We start from the raw sequence: 13090 nt of genomic DNA on the forward strand, positions 1-13090 counted from the left end.
GGTAGCTGCAGAAACAAGGAGAGACTAGGATTTTTGATGTAGGCCTTTAAGTAAAATAATAATCATACAGAATATTATATCCATAAAGTAGCAGAAAGTATTCAAAGAGCTAAGCCAACACTTGAATGGAGAAAGGAGATTCTGACGATAGAGATGACTGCAATTAGGGATGTAAACAATTGGCAAGAGGGGTCTGGAATTTATTGGAGAAAACTGGCAAAGGAGCCAAAGTGTTGAGAGTAAAATAACTGTAGAGAGAAAGATGACAGAATGGAGAAAATGCCAAGAATTTATTTAGACTGCAGGTTAGGGATTGCCTTCCCTATCAAGGATTGATGTCAGAGTATAGGGAAAAAGAAATAGGGGAGTCTTAAAAGACCAGCACTGGCAGTGTTTTTAGTAGAATCCAGAGCAGAAGCTGCCATTAAAAAATGAATAATTAGTAGAGCATATAAAATATTGCACGATAACTATAAGAATCCATCAGAGGAGGTTAGAAAGGATTGAGAAGAGAGAACAGATGAGCAATTCACAAAGAAACAATGGGAGGATATATGTATGTCTCCCAAATATGCAGCAAAATCTAGAAGATTTAGGATTTTTGCTTGGAAATGTGTGCATTGATATTTTTATACCCAGAGTAGATTCCAGAGAATTATTCCTCAGGTAAACAGAAAATGTTGGAGGTGTGACGAGGAAGAAAGAGTTAATTGGGAACATATTTTCTGGGAGTGCAGTGAGTTGGGGGTCTTTAAGGATTCCATGTGGGATGCAGTGCTGTTAGGGGTCGCCACAGCGGAACTCCGGTCTGCTAATGTTTGGTAATGGATTTTTACATGCCGAGTTACCAGCCCTGATGCACAACCTTCAACGAAGGCATGCCCATTCACACATGTCTCCACATAGAAGACGCTCTAGCTGAGAATCGAACGTGACAACATCTTGCTGTGAGGCGACAACGCTACCGCAGCACCACTACCGCGGGCAAAAAGGTAGGAGCAAACTACATAGGAAAAAATGGGAATTGTGGGAACAATATATACATGGGAGGAATGTGGTTTAAAGGAAGGGAGGACTTAAGTAAACTATGTAATGTTTGACTGTTAATGATTTGGTAGATTATAAGTGATGTATAATGTTTGCAACTGGGAGTGTGTCAGTATGGTTTGTAATGTAAAATGCTTGCGACTAGGATTGTGTCGGTGTGGTTTGTTTTCATTTATATAAACGTGCGATTGCTTATGATGTAAGTTATGGTTTAATAATGATTCTTGTTTTAAAAAAGGGGGACATGCATTGAATAATTTATGTAATGTTGCTTAGGTTGTATGGTATATAGCAGTATATATGAAGCATAATGTTTGTTAATTTTAACTTGTTAATACAGTTTGATTACTTTTACACAAGTGTAAATGTGCCTGTGTCGCAAGTGATAATTCAATAAAGGTGTTTAAAAATGAAAGAAATTGTTGAAAGTAGGAAAGGTGTGAGTAGGTTTGGTTTATAGGTACCAGGATGGCTTAGAGTCCCTTGAAAGGGATGTGGTTTGAGTAGTAGTAGAAAATTTTAGTGGTGGGAGGGGGAGCATTTGAATTTAAAATGTCCATTAGAATTTTGACTTTAATGGTCAGAGGACATTTGTTTTCATCAAGAAGGTTTTCAAGTTCTGCCCAAAACTATTTTGGGTTTGAGGGATGAGTTTTTAAGTGTTTCTGAGATGTCTAGCCTTAGCTAATTTCACTGCAAGGTGGACTTTTTTTTTTTTTTAACACTTTTATTAATATCACACATTTTGAACATGGGTGCACATGCAGTTATAGAAAAGACAACAAACTATTGTAGACATTTATAGGTTCCTAGGTAAGTACTAGGCTAACTACTCTTGTGTTAAATTTTAAGCCTAGCAATTTTCCCTTTTGTGATAAAGATAACCTGTCCCATTTGGTTATAGATTAACCTTACCCATCTCGTGGTCAGTAAGTATATGTTACCCCCTAATAAGAATAACTGGGATCATACCATAGATGATTTGAGGGGACCCATGCATATGGGATAAAGTATTTAAGAGCTGCCTCTGTCCATTAGTAGTAATAGGGGTAGTCCTGGGGTAAAATTTCTGTTTCCCCTGTGCAGATCTAAGTTGCGCTTGAAAATGGACAGGGATGAGCTTTGTTTTATGTGGATGGGGAGTCTTTCACAGCAGCGGTATCCTCTGTGAGATACTCTGTGGGGAGTTGTTTAAATCTGCCAACTCATTATTTTCCCAAAAACATGTTCCGTATTGCCTTTTTCACATCATAGCTCCAGCAATTGAAGTCTAAACATCAATTCATCCACAGCCCCTTTTCCTATTTTTGCACATGGGATAGTGATGTCTTCACCAGTGACAATTATTTTGCACTGCTGGGTGGCTAGCCCAGTCATGGTAGTCTTCCACACCACAGACTCGCACACCTATGGCCGTTATAGTGTCTCCTGTCTTCCTACTGCATGTCTTTGGTGTGTGGGAGAAAACTGAATCACTCAGAGAAAACCCACACAAATGCAGGGAGGACATGCATACTCTGCACAGAATGCACCCCTGCCTAGAATTGAACAAGGGTAGATCTTGCTGTGAGGTGACAACACTATCCGCTGCACCACTTGCAGTCTACTTGAGGAAAAATTCTCTAAATGCTTGGGTTATAAAGTATGTATGCAGACATTTTCTTGAAAAATTCTAAATCTTCTGGACTTTGTACTTGGGAGCCATTCATAAGTCCTTCCATAGTTGCTAGTTGCTTTGCATATTGCCTTTTCACTTTGTCTTCCCAACTTTTTCTAACCTCTTCTGATTGATTCCTGCAGTTATCCTGTAGTATTTTATATGCCGTGCTAATTATTACTTTTTAATGGCTGCCGCTGTTCTAAACTCAGTGAAAAGGTCATCTAAACTGTTTTTTTCACGTAGCACTCCTATTCCTTTCTGTTTGTTTGTACTGTCTCAAAGCTTGTAGGAAAGGCAGTCTCTAACCTGCAGTACAAACTTTTGCTTGCACTCATCCCACTCTTTTACCCTTCCTTCCATTATTTGTTTCCAATACCTTGGTTATTTTGCTGATTTACTCCAATAAATTCCAACTCCCTCTTCCCTATTTTATGTGCCTTTACTTGCAGTTATCCCAATTGATAGTCTCCTTTCTCCACTCTCAAGTTGACTTGGTTCTTAGAATACTTTCTGCTATTTATAAATATAATACTATATATGGTTATTATCCTTAACAGCTTGTCTCTACTGTCCTACTATCTCTCCCTGTTTCTTGAACCCCCCCATTTCATCATCGTATATTTCTACTTTGATTTATAGCCTTCTGCTTGAGTTTTCTTGATGAGCTTTCACTGCTTAGCTCTAGTTTCCCTTCAAATCAGGCAATCCTAAATCCCCATTTTCTAAGTGAGGGCAAACATCCTGCACTGATGCAAAATAACCGATTTCTCCAAATGTTTTTCCAAGGGGCTGCACTCCCCTGGAGGCTTTGCCCTTATACTACCTTGGTCTGTGTACTTTAACTCAAAGGCTGCACAGTCTTGGAATAAAAATACATTTGCTTGAAACAGAAATCAGCATTCGTCTTTACTCTGACTCTCCTCACCTCAGAGTAAATGTGTAGACAACCTACAGTACACATGACAAAACCATGACTAAATACTGTGTTAACAGTTCTTTTTTTTTTTTTTTTCAAATCAGAATAAATTCAACAAATCTCAGCAAAATGAGACAGTAGGAGCCAACAGTAAACCCCTTGTAACATCAAGGGGCAGTTTGATGGCTCTGGGATGCATAGGTATCTCGCACTGTAGACCCATTTTTAGTTTTGCAAAAGGAAGATTCATTGGTCATTTAGATGCATCTGGGATCATAAAGTGTGGTGTTTTTTATTGTGTATGTTTCAAATAAAAGACCCAGGATGAAATAATCATTACCATAATCTAAGAAGAGGACTTCTGATAACTGTGCAGCAACAAAACACCCAAGTGTATACTTGATGATCACACTGCTAATTCCTAACATTTCAGGAACAGGGGGCTCAGCCTTAAAGATCAACACACAACTTTGAAAAGTAAGCACTCTGTGGTTGGCCCTTGAATACTATGCTTTTTCCTGTCATATGCCGCCAGGCTTTATTCAGTTTTGTTCAGGCAGCACTTCCTGTTGTAGCCTTGCATCATAACTGTGAGTTATGGTCCACTGGAAGCAGTTCATTTGTTATGCTGTACATCTGTCAGGACAGTTTACTCTATAGGCTTGAAATTTCAACTAACACTAGTCCTAAAGTAAGTATAGAAACTGGACTTTCAAATGCTCAGTGCATTTGTCCAGGGAAAAGATCAATCACAGGTAGACATATTACCACACGACAGTAAAGTGGTATTTCACTAAGCTACAAACTAGTCTGTTGAAGCCTCTTTAGTCAAGCCCGACTGACTCCATGTTCTTCAGACAAGCAATTGTAACTTCTCCCTGATGTTTGGATGGCTTTAGTGGAGAATCACACTCACAGACTCAAAAAGACATGTTTAATGTGAAGTTGTTCAACCTCGCCTTCATTCTTACTGATGGGTTTGGAGCCGATCCTTGGCTCCGAGTCGGCCAATTTGCGAAGCTCGAGGTCTCACCTCGAGGCCGAAGCCCTATCCCACAATGCCCTCTACCTTCCCCAGATCCAGTTTGCCGCTGTAACTGGTCGTGCGTTTCTCTACAGCTCAGGCCGTTTGAGAGATAAGTTATTCTTTTGTGAAAAATTATCCAAAAAAATTCAATATTTACTAATTGTTTAGAGTTTATATAAGCTTGTGTTTAGGATAGATTATCCGTTTTTGGATTTCTCTTCATTTTTTGTCATAAAACCATCTGTTCTCGTTTGTTGGGCATTGTCCCTTTTTGGTTTCTGTGTTTTTAGCCGTTTGGCTTATTTGCCCTATCCTTCAAGCAGAGTTAGGCTTTTTGCAGTTTCTGCACTTTTTGTTAGCCGGTTAGGCTGTAAGCCATTTTAGGCTGTTTTCACTTAGTTATCTGTAGCCTGTTGGGCTTATCCTGTTATTGTGCTACAGTTAAGCTGCCTTGTTGTACTCATAACCGGTTAGGCTTAATTTCGTTTGCTAACTGTTAGATTGTTGTTTTTCATTACTGAGGTTATACTGATGTTCTTCGTGTTTCACTGTTGCAGTCATTACATTTGGGTAATCTGCTGGCAGGTTGCCCTCAGTCGACCTGATTAACAAAGTCTTGAGTCCTGCGTTGGTTGCTGTCCCTTCTTCCATGATGTCAAGTCGTCAGCGTTATAAAACATTCATCCGACGCCATTACATCAGTCTTTCTTGCCGTGTGGTGCCCGAAGCAGAAGCAGTTTGCAAGTGCTGGTCGTCCGACTCCTGAAATTTTCGTTTGAGTTTCAGAACCAAAGTCTTCACCTTAAAGCTAAGTACCCCGTTGGGGAAACTTTTTCTTGCTCCTTACCGATGTCAGAAAAAGTTAATTGCATTACTTGTGGAAAGCAAATACCTCACAAAGATTTTCATTTGTACTGTATTCCTTGCCTAGGCCCTGACCACGACGTACCTTGCTGTCGGTTTTGTGCTTTATTTAATCAGCGCACTCTCCGTCGTTGGTACATTTTTGCCATTAAATATTTTGGTTCTTGGTTTAATTATCCAGATATGTCATCAGTTAGCCATCCGACTACCGGGATTCTGAAAAAATGCAAAGATAAAGACAGAGACAGGCTGCCGAGGTCCAAAACTGCCGATGACGCTTCTCCTAAGCCAGTCGCCAGTTTGCCGGTACTCAGTGAGGCGCTTTCGCAGCCCCTGATACCCGCTACTTCTGATTCTCAGACCTCTACTGAGACCCATTCAGAGTCCGGTATGCCGCGAGAGGCTTCACCTATGGAACCCACGGATGTCTCTACCTTGGATGGGTCTGGAGCTGCTGCGCAGGCACCGGCTTCAGAGGGTGTATTCAGGCCTACAGACCTGCATATTAAATCGACTCCACCTTCATTAGTAAGCCCTAAATCTCGATCTATGTCTAAAAAACTGACGCCCAGGCCACATGTTCAGGCCCCTGTGCCTAAAAAACAAATGATGAAAATGGCTGAAGATCGAATTACTCCAATAAGGGTTAGTCAAACCCCCCCCCCTCTAAGAGGCCTAGGGCTGAGCTTGATTATGAATCTTCTGATTAGGTTTCTGTTTGTTCTGATTCTTCTAATGACCTGGATTTGTCCTTACCTACTTATGAGGATTCTGAATCAGAGGATTCCATTCCCTCTGCTTCCCCTCCTGAGGATTTTTCTTTTGGGGAAACTTTACATACCTTAAGGGGGCATTTCCACTGGGAAAGTCAGGAATTTTCTGATTAAAAAAAGAGGCTTAGGGATTTCCTTCTGCCTCAGCATAGGCCCTTGGCTATACCTCCTGTACTAGACATTGTTGATGATGTGTTTTCGGAATCCAGTATGGCCCCTGATTCCCTGCCTCCGGCTCCTAGTAAACCTGACAGATACTACAGGGTTCCTGAGTCCTACAAGTTCCTTTTCAAAAATCCTTTTGCAGATCCAGAAACCATTTCTCAGGGGCCCAAGGGCATTAAGGCTTCTACTGCTAAAACTCCTACCCCTTCTGATAGAGACTCTAGGGCGCTGTATAGATGGGTTAAGAAGGTTTATACTTCTGCAGCCTTGGCAATCAGGGCTTTAAACTGCCAATTTCATATGTTAAAATATCAACAGCATATTATTGGACTGCTTAAACAGAAAATTATGCTGATTCCTGACTTGTGTGGACAATAAAAATTTACAGGATTTATTCCATTCTGCTTAGCAAGATGGAAAACATACTTTGCACTGTGGTTTTGATTCTTTAGAGGCCTCTTGCAGGGCTGCTGTTACTGGGTCTGTGCTTAGAAGGCATGCTTGGCTTAAGGAGCAATCTTTGCCTGATCATGTTAAAGCAAATTTTTTGGATGCTCCTTTAAATTAGGACCGTCTGTTTGGCAATAAGGCTGAAGAAGTTCTAAAAAAAGATAGCAGATAAAGCTAAATCTATGCAAACTGTTAAGGATTTCTTACAAGTGCAGCCTCCAAGATTTAATGGGTACTGGCCTACTAAGAATTGGTCTTTTCCAGCTCCTTCTAGATCCTCTCAAGCCAAACCCGGACACACCAAAAGCACCAGGTTTCACTCTCAGGGGACTCTCGGAACTAAGCAATGGGGGGCCTTCACTTCCAAATCTGGAAATAACAAGACACCTCCCCATGGGAAACGGTCTCAATGACTTCCTTTTAAAATTACCAAGCACTTACCTTTTAGCCACCCCTTTGGGGGGAAAGATTGCTCTTCATGCAAAGAACTGGGAACTCATAACCCAGGGCAAATGGGTTTTAAGTATAGCGTCCCAGGGATAAAGATTTCATTTCCACACGTTGCCAACACCAAACGGGTGGCCAGACCTGCCCCCAAGTCAGTGGGCAGAGGCTCAAAAACAAGTACTTTCCCTCTTAAACATGGGAGCTATTCAACCAGTACCAGAAGAGGAAAAGGGACAAGGTTTCTATTCCTGGCTCTTTCTGGTACCCAGAAAAGACAAATCATGACGTCCAATTCTGGACCTGTCCACTCTAAACACCTTTCTGGACATTCCAAAATTAAAGATGCTGACTCTTCACCAGTTACTTCCTATGCTATCAAAGATGACTGGCTGGCAACTCTAGATTTAAAAGAAGCATACCTGCACATCCCAATCAGGGAATCTTGCAGAAGATACCTACGCTTCAAAGCAGACTACTTGCATTATCAGTTCTCTGCACTGCCCTTTGGCTTGTCTGCTGCGCCCAGGGTATTCACAAAGTGCCTGGCTCCAGTTATTGCATTTTTCAGGCAAAGAAATATTCAAATATATCCATACCTGGACGATTGTCTAATTCAGGCAGAAAACCAGGGCATACTTCTAAATCATCTGGCGTTTGTAAAAAGGGTTCTAACTTGTCTGGGGTACACCATAAACAAAAAGAAATCACAACTGGTACCCTCTCAACAGATTACATTCCTGGATGCAAGCTTGAATACAACTGACCAGATGGCTTTTCTCACGCCAGAGAAGCAAATTCATTTGGTAACTTACTTCAAACAAGTGGCCACAAAAACCCTATCTGCAAGACAAATACTGCAAGCCTTGGGGTTCATGGCCTCCTGCAGTCTTCTAATTCCATATGCAAGACTGCATATGAGGAAACTACAGTGGTACTTAAAAAGTCTATGGAGTCAACATTGTCTCAGCCTGGAAACAATGATTCCTATCATACCTTGCCTACGCCTGGAATTCCTATGATGGTCCGAGGCCTGCCACCAAAACAAGGGACTGCCATTCACACTACCCCCTGCCGCACAAACCCCAACAGACACATCAGACTATGCATGGGGGGCTCATCTGGCAGGGAAGTATATTCAGGGCAAATGGAACCCAAATCAAATGCACCTACATATCAATCAGCCTTCAAGGACTACATTCTTCCAGGACAACTAATGATAAAGACAGACAACACCACAGATGTTCATCGTGTTACACTGCTACAGTCATCACACTTGGGTTATCCTGCCGTCAGGTGGTCCCGCAGTCGTCCCGAGTTCCAAAGCCTTGGTCCTGCGTCAGCTGCTGTCACTTCTTCCCTGACGTCAGTGCACCAGGGGTATACAAGATGCAGCTGATGCCATTTTCTTCAGTCTTTCTTGCCGCGCGGTGCCCGAAGCAGAAGCAGTTCGCAAGTGCCAGTCGGCCGACTCCTGAGATTTTCGAAGTCGAATTTCAGATCCGAAGTCTTCAATAAAGCTAAGTACCCCGTTGCGGAAACTTTTTTTTTGCCTCAGACCGATGTCAGAAAAAGTTAATAATTGTATTTTTTGTGGGAAGCAAATACCTCATAAGGACTTCCACTCTTACTGTATTCCATGCCTAGGCCCTGATCACGACGTCACTAGTTGTCGGTTTTGTGCTAGATTTAACAAACGCACTATAAAAAGACATTTTGATTTTGCTGTACACTACTTTGGGCGAAGGTTCAATTATACTATGCCGTCGGATCAGCCGACGACCTCAATACCGAAAAAACGCAAAGACAAGGATAAAGACAGGCATCAGAGGTCCAAAATCGACGACGAAACCTCTTCTAGGCCAGTTGCCGGTTCGCTGGTTCTCAGTGAGGCGCTTTCGCAGCCCCTGACACCTGCTACCTCAGAGCCACAGGCTGCTTCCGACTCCCACGTGGAGACAGCTAGGCCTCTGGAAACTCAAGGTATTGGGCCTACGGAAACTAATCCCTCAGATGGGCCCGGAGCCGCTGAGCAGGCATCGGCTTCTGAGGGTGTTTTCAGACCTTCACAGCTTACCATTAAAACAACAGCCAAGACAAAGGTACCATTAAAGACAAAGAAACAAGTACAGCATTTTTCTGAACAGTCCTCCATGCCTAAGAAACAGATGCTTAAAATGGCCGAAGACCTCATTACTCTAATCAGGGGTTCCCATCCCCCTCCTGAGAAAAGGCCTAGGCAGGATACAGACTATGACTCCTCTGATCAGGTTTCCATTTCCTCTGATTCCTCTTTCAGACGAGGGATACTCTCTGCCCCCCTATGAGGACTCTGATGCTGAAGAATCTATCCCTTCAGCCTCTCCTCCTGAGGATTATTCTTTTGGGGAAACTTTACATACTATGAGGGAGCATTTCCATTGGGAAAGTCAGGATTACTCAGAATCCAAGAAAAGGCTCAGTGATTTCCTCTTATTGCCTCAGCACAGACCCTTGGCTATTCCGCCTGTGCTAGATATTGTGATGATGTGTTCTCAGTAATCCAGCCTATCTCCTGACTCTTTGCCCCCTGCTCCAGCCAAGCCAGATAGGTATTATAGAGTCCCTGACTCTCACAAGTTTCTTTACAAAAACCCTTCTGCTGATCCAGAAACTATTTCCCAGGGTCCAAAAGGGGTTAAGGCTTCCATTGCAAAAAATCCAGTACCCTCTGACAGAGATTCCAGAGCTTTGGATAGATGGGGGAAGAAAGTATACACGTCTGCAACTTTAGCAGTAAGAGCTTTAAATTGCCAGTTTCACATGCGTAAGTACCAACAATATTTAATGGCTCAGTTAAAACAGAAAATGCTTGCAAGCTCAGAAGCTCCTGATTGTAAAGAAATGCAGGATTTATTGCATGCAGTTGAACAGGTGGGAAAACATACACTGCAGTGTGGATTTGATTCTTTAGAGGCCTCTTGTAGAGCCGCAGTTACAGGTTCTGTTATTCGAAGACATGCTTGGTTAAAAGAACAGAGTTTACCTGATCATGTTAAGGCAAAATTATTGGATGCTCCTTTACAGCACGATACCTTGTTAGGTGTTAAGGCAGAAGAGGTGTTTAAAGAAAATGGAGGTAAAGCTAAATCTATGCAAACGGTCAAGGATTTCTTACAGGTACAGCCACCTCGCTTTAGCAGAAATTGGCCAACAAAGAATTGGTCCTTTCCAGTATCAGACAGGCCACACAGAGGCAGATAGATGCCCAAGAGGCAGATCTCAACCCCAAGGCTCAAACAGACAATGACAGTGGGGCACCTCAACTCCAAAAGGAGGTGAGGACAAGTCTCAACCATACAGGAAACAGTCACAATGACTTTCCTCTTCATATGCCAAGCACGTCCCTTTTGGAAGCCCCCTTAGGGGGAAAACTAGCACTTTTTTTCTCAAAACTGGCAAACAATCACCCAAGACAAATGGGTTCTGAATATTGTGTCTCAAGGCTACAGATTCCACTTTCATACTTTACCAAGGCTAAAAGGAATGCCAGACCTGCCCCAAAATCAATGGGCAGAGGCACAAAAACAAATTTCAGCCCTCATGGACGTAAGAGCTATTCAAAAAGTACCACAAAAGGAGCAAGGACAAGGATTTTACTCAAGGCTCTTCCTGGTCCCCAGAAAGGACAAGGCCTGGAGGCCCATACTAGACCTTTCAATTCTGAATACTTACATGGATATTCCGAAATTCAAAATGTTGACATTACAGCAGCTTCTACCCATGCTGGGCAAGAAGGCTTGGCTTGTTACTTTGGACCTCAAAGAGGCATACCTGCAAGTCCCTATCAGACAAAATTGCAGAAGATACCTCAGATTCAAAGCTGGTGCAATGCACTACCAATTCTCTGCACTGCCCTTTGGCTTATCTACTGCGCCCATGGTCTTCACAAAGTGCCTGGCACCAGTAATTGCATTTTGCAGACAAAAAGGAATTCAAATATACCCATACCTGGACGACTGCCTCATTCAAGCAGAGACAAAGGACATTCTACTATAGTATCTGGCATTCGTAAAAAGGTTGCTAATTTCTCTAGGGTACACAGTAAACGAAAAGAAGTCAAAACTAGTTCCCTCACAACAGATTACATTCCTGGGTGCCAGCTTAAATACAACGGCCCAGATGGCTTACCTCACGCCAGACAAACAAGTTCAACTAACTCAATATTTTCTATTACTGGCAAAAAAGTCCCATCTCCCTGCAAAAAAAATTCTGCAGGCCCTGGGATTCATGGCATCCTGCATACTACTAATACCATATGCCAGACTGCATATGAGGAAATTACAATGGTATTACAATGGTACCTAAAAAGTGTTTGGACTCAACACTCTCACAGTTTAGAAGCAGTAATACCAATGATTCCCTGCCTACAACAGGAGTTTCGATGGTGGGCATAGGCATGTCACCTAAACAAGGGTCAGCCTTTTACCCAACCCACAGCCAGGCAAACTCTAACAGATGCTTCAGATTATGCCTGGGGATCACACATGGCAGGAAAATGCATTCAGGGCAAGTGGACCACAGACCAGATGCATCTTCACATCAATCAAAAACAGATGTTGACTGTTCAAAATGCCCTAACGGCTTTCAAGGACCTTCTACATCCAGGACAACTATTACTAAAGACAGACAACCCTACAGTAATGTGGTACATAAACAAGCAAGGGGGCACTCATTCTTATCCCCTATGCAGGCAAGCCATGACCTTGGGAACACAGCTCTAATATACCAAGTTCACCTGCAAGCACAATTCCTGCCAGGAAAGAAGAATACTCTGGCAGACGATCTAAGCAGAAATATCATGGACCCTCACGAATGGAAATTGAATCCGCAGATCTTCAGAATGGTAACGCAAAAATGGGGATGCCCAGACATAGATCTTTTTGCCTCCCCACTGAATTGCCAACTACAAAAATTCTGCACAAAGACTGATCACAAACAAGCATGGAAAGTGGATGCTCTTCTGTTCAGCTGGAAAAACCTAAAAGTTTATGCCTTCCCACCACTGCCTCTCCTTTCAAAGGTACTCCTAAAAGACAGACAAGGAAAAACACAAATGATCCTGATTGCTCCAGACTGGCCACGCCAGCACTGGTACCCTATCTTAAGGAACTTGGCTCTGGGCCCACCATGGATTTTGCCTCACATTCCACACCGTCTAACTCAACAAAACAATCAGATCCTGCACAGTCAGCTCAAAACCCTAAACCTGGCTGCATGGCAGATACATTAGCCAAACGGGCAACACCTCTCTCTCAAGCTGTTATGGATGTCATTTTGGAGGCCAGGAGGCCTAGCACCAGGAAAGCTTACTCAGAAAAATGGAAGAGATTCTGCGCCTGGAACCAGGCTCAAAGCCTTGACCCTCTTGTTCCAAACATTCCTCAGATTTTACAATACTTAACTGAGATGCTAGACAGAGGCCTGTCCTTCTCATCAATTAAGATCCACGCCTCTGCCATTTCAGCACATTACAACACGGATCCTCCTTTATTCTCTCATCCCTTGCTAAAGCAGTATCTCAGAGGGGCTAAAAACATAAGACCGCCCCGGAGAGCACCAACACCAACTTGGGACCTCTTTCGTTTTGGAAAAACTGACCCTACCACCTTTTGAGCCGGCCAATACAGCCGATCTAAAATTTTTGTCATGGAAAACAGCTCTGCTCCTGGCAGTAACTTCAGCACGAAGAGTCTCAGAGCTAC

At 42.7% G+C, this 13090-nt stretch overlaps 1 protein-coding gene across 1 annotated transcript in view; it reads left to right on the forward strand.

Annotated features, from left to right (window-relative positions):
- SMG5 (SMG5 nonsense mediated mRNA decay factor) overlaps positions 1-13090 on the forward strand; it is a 2571376-nt gene that overhangs the window by 1287948 nt on the left and 1270338 nt on the right. The window lies entirely within an intron of this gene.

The sequence above is a fragment of the Protopterus annectens genome, chromosome 8.part0 (genome assembly GCF_019279795.1).
Source record: "Protopterus annectens isolate FY-2018-M chromosome 8.part0, PAN1.0, whole genome shotgun sequence".
Classification (NCBI taxonomy): Eukaryota; Metazoa; Chordata; order Ceratodontiformes; family Protopteridae; genus Protopterus; species Protopterus annectens.